Genomic DNA, 5,013 nt, shown 5'->3' on the forward strand with positions numbered 1-5,013 from the left:
AAGGGCAAAAAGGGCCTAAACTAGTTTTGGCCCTTATGTAAGTACTGATCCATTTGTGAAGGCAAGATCCTTATGACTTTATCTTCATGACTTAATACTACTATAGTGGGATTACATTTCAATATGAATTTTGGGCAGGGTATACTTAAACCATAACACAGAGACTCTGCTTTCAATTATTATGAGTATATACCCAGGGGTGGTATTCCTGAATCATGGGGTAATTCTACTTCTAGGTTTTTTTTTTTTCATCCATTAGCTGATTTTTTTATAAATACATTATAATTATATATAATAGTGTGTAGAAATATACTTAATTTCTGTGTGTTGACTTTGCGTCCTTTTGTTACGGTTTGGATGTGAGGTATATCCCAAAAGCTCATGTGTGAGACAACGTAAGAAGGTTTAGAGGTGAAATGACTGGGTTATGCGAGCCTTACCTCATCAGTGAATCAATCCCCTGTTGGGATTAACTGAAGGCAGGTTGGGTGTGGCTGGAAGAGATGGGTCTTTGGGGGTGTGCCTTTGGGGTATATATTGTGTATCTCGCATGTGGAACCCCCCCACCCCCGCCTTCCCGATGTGGTGTCTTAAGTCACTTCTCTCCACTGTACTCTGCTACCATGATGTTCTGCCTCACCTTGAGCCCCTAGGAGCAAAGCTAGCTGTCTATGGACTGAGATCTCTGAAACCATGAGCCACCAAATAAACTTTTATTCCTGCAAAATTGTTCTTGGCACAGGAGTGAAAAAGCAGACTGGTGACATTATTGAGTTTCTTCTTTAGTTCTAACAAGTTTTGTGTATGTGTATGTGAGTGAAATCTTTAGCATGTTCTATGTATAAAATCATCTCTGGTGATAAAGATCATTTTACTTCTTCTTTTACAATATTATGTCTTTTTTCCCCCCACTTGCCTAATTTCTCTGACTGGGACTTCCAGCGCCAGGTTGAACAGAAGTGATAGGGGGCATTCTTACTTTGTTTCTGCTTTTAAAGGAAAAGCTATCGATCTTTTACCATCAATATTAGTTGTTGGACTTTCATAAGGTCTTTATTATGTTTATATGTGGTTATTTTCTGAGTTTGTTGAGTGTTCTCATGAAAACAAGTTTAATCTTGTCAAATGGTGTTTCTGCATCCATCAAGATAAATGTGATTTTTGTTCTTTGTTCTGTTAATGTCATGTGTTACACTAACTTTTTCATGACAGAACACCTTTGCTTTCTAGAAGTACATCCCATTTTGGTCATGTTGTGTAACCCTTTATTAAGATACTGAGTTTGGTTTGCTAGAATTTTGTTGAGAACTTTTGCATCAGCATGGCTATGGTTTGGATATGGTTTCAGTGCTCCCTCAGATGTTGGTAGGTTGAAATTTCACTCACACCTATTGCAAGAGGATTGAAACTTAATCCAACTATGGTTTAGAAGTGGGCCATTCAGGGGATGATGAAAATTAGATAAGGTCATCAAGGTGGAGGTTCCATGATTGTTAGTGGTGGCTTATGAGAAGATGGAGAGAGAACCGAAGAAACATACACATGCACACTCCCTGCCTCTTATCACATGATGCCCTGTTCTACTTTGATACTTTGTTACAAGAAGACCATTATCCAATGCAACCCTTGAACCTCCAGAATTATAGGCTAAATAAGTCTCTTTGCTTTAAAACTTACCCAGTCTCAGGTATTTTGTTGTAGTAATAACAATGTAGTAACATATCCATTTATCATGGAGATTGGTCTGCAATTTTCTGGTTATAGTTGCTCTCCATATTCTGCAGAAGGCAAGATGATCTAATATGCTTCATGCTGCATATGGACAAATGAATTGGTTAATATTCCTAGTTTGCTCACATTTTTGGAGCTTAGAGGCATTAGAAATCGTCTGTCTGAATCATCTGTTTAAGAACATTTTACCTCCCATTAGTTATTCTGAATATGTCCATTTTAAATTCCTACAAGACACAATCATGCTTCAGAAACTTAAGTTTAACTTCAGTGCCCAAAAAGCATTGTTTTCATCTCCTGATCAGATCATCAGACTTCTAATGTAGACCCCATTTTCACTTGCTTCTTTTAAGTGTGGTTGATGAACCAGCTGAAATAATGGGAGTGATTTTGAGCATGTTCTCCACCTCAGTATAACAGTACATTGGGAAAGGGAATGGACTTATTCAGCAAGACTATGCATTACTCAAGTTTTCAGGTGTTTCTTATATATCCTAAAGTTTAAGATTCTTATATGTGTACTAAAGCTTGACTAGAAATTCTAGACCAATACTGTTATGCTTGCTTTCCTCATATGCAGATGTATCCCTGGGGTCTTGGGGTCTCCTCCAGTTTTCTATTCCTATTGCCCCCTCCACTGATACTACAGGTTCCAGAGTGCCAGGTGATAATTTACATTCCACTTCCTTGAGTCTAATGTACTGTTTCCTTCTGTAGCATTCCTTTGTCATATTTTACTCTACAGTCATTCCTCAGCATCCACAGAGGACTGGTTTGAGAATCCCTGTATATACCAAAATCTGTGGATGCTCAAATCACATTTAAAACATTGTAGTATTTACATATACCTTAAGTGCATACTCCTGTATACTTTAAGTAATGTCCAGATTACTTACGATAACTAAGATGGCTTAAACACTATTTAAATAGTTGCTATGGTGCTTTGTTTAGGGAATAATGACAAGGAGAAAACACCTATATATTTTCAGGAAGGGTGTGATATTTTTTGCCTGTGAATTTTTTTTTTTTTTTTTTAAATATGGAACTGAGGATCCAACTCGGGATCTCACGCATGCTAGGTGAGCACTCTACCACTGGGCCACAACCCTAGCCCACCTGTGAATATTTTTGATCTTTAGTTATTTGAATCCGCAGATATGAAACACAAGGATAAGGGGGATGATTGTACTAAATTCTGTTTCTTTAGGAACATTTAAAAAGAGCTAACTCATGTGTATGACTGTCAGAATTAATAGGAGAGATCATTAGTGTTTGTCTACAATCTGAGTTATACAACTCAATTCTCCCCAGTCACAGTATAAAAAAAGTAGAACTTGCCATATATGGTTTTCTGTAATATTTAATATAATGGAAAAAAAAGTATTATAGCATATTGAATGTTAAAATTTTTTAACAACTAACTCAAAGTAGGTAACCATTTACACTAAGAAATATTAGAAAAATATTTTAAATATTGAAAATGTATATGTTGACAGCTACAGATAAATTAGAGAAACTTTACTTCTAATGGCATTGGCCCCAATAATAGTTTTAAAAAACAATAAGTAAAGTAACACATGTAACACATTACAACTCAAAAGGAAGAAAAGAGACCTTACAATTAAATCATGTGAAAGAGGTATTTAAGCCTGAGTTTGAGCAGAGTAACTAAGAGGTAAACTATCAGAATTATTCTCTGCTAACCTGATTTAATTTGGGGAGCTGTACCCAGTGCTTCTTTCCTTTTTTTTTTTTTTTTTTTTTTAAATAGGACCCTCTTTATTGTTTTTCCCTATGAAATCCATCTTTTTAACATTGTCTTTGAGCAAAATAAATTATGATTAGTTTATCCCTCATTTCATAAGTTAATTAACAATCTCAGTGTCTGATAAACATGAACTATTAGATAGTCATTGATATGATTACTGAGAAAAACAAGGGCAACTGGCATTATGTTTAGACCATGCAATGTTTTAGACGTAAGTACATGTCCTGTCAAACTACCGTAGTCTGTCCTTATCTGCAGATTTGCTTTCTGTAGTTTCAGTTTCCTGTGGCCAACATTGGTCTGAAATGTTAAACAGAAAATTCCAGACATAAAAAATTCATAAGTTTTAAACTACATGCTGTTCTTAGTAGCAGGATGGAATCTTCCACCATCCTGCCCCTGGACACGAATCACCCCTTTGCTACCCACCTTTTAGTCTCTAGAGTTTGGTGTTTGAATTATCCTTGTTTTACTAAATAATGGCCCCAAAATGCAAAAGTAGTGATGTGGGCAATTCAGCTGTACTAAAGACAAGACATAAAGAGCCTCCTACGAATGGAATTGTGAAAGTCCTCAACTTAAGGCAAGAACAAATTCTGTGTGCTGAGTTTGCTGACGTGTGTAATAGCAAACCTATCCATGAAGTTGTGAAGAAGGAAAAAGAAATTCAGCTTGTTTTGCTGTCTCATTCTAAACAGCAAAAGTTACAGCCACAATGTGTGGTAAGGGCTTGGTTAACATGGAAAATTCTGTGTGTATGTGTGTGTGTGTGTGTGTGTGTGTGTGTCTATGTTGGAAAAAACAGTGAATAGAGAACCTATTACTCCTCACATCTTTGAAGGGGCTTAAAACATCCCCTCAGATAAGCGGGAACTACTGTAGTCGAAATAGTTGAAATAATTAACTCACTAACAAAACATTCTCCCTCAAATGCCATACATTTGGCACAACTTGGAGATGACTGTTCTAGAACAGTGAAGCAGAATAGAATTATTGTATATCACCAGCACCTAACATAGTACTTGGCACAAAATGGAACCTCAAAAAATACATTTTGAGTAAATGGATGCTCTCTTTAGACAGAATACTTTGACCTACTGGCTACAATAGCATTTGCAGTTTATTTTTTGTAGAGTACTTGGGAATTTTCAAAATGTCTTCACATCTATCCTATTTGATTCTGATGTTAAACATTTACACAGAAAATGTGTATAAGTATTCCTGTTTTATCAATGAACAAACACTCAGTTGGATCTAAGAATCTATCCTGTGGATTGCTACTTTTAAGATGGTTGATAAAGGTCTTTCCTGCCCTAAACCCCCAAGCTGTACCTTGTTGTTTGCACGTTGGATTATACAAAGCACCACCTTTGATTTTTGTGCCAGATGTCCTCAACTGAATTCACCAAGTTTTTTGTTTGCTTGTTTGTTTTAATTCTCTGATGTCTGTCAGGGTCCACCTTGGCACCAATTGGCTTTGAAACTTGGCTGTGCTGGGATAATTCTTCTTGTTC

Source organism: Sciurus carolinensis, chromosome 4, assembly GCF_902686445.1.
Source record: "Sciurus carolinensis chromosome 4, mSciCar1.2, whole genome shotgun sequence".
Classification (NCBI taxonomy): Eukaryota; Metazoa; Chordata; class Mammalia; order Rodentia; family Sciuridae; genus Sciurus; species Sciurus carolinensis.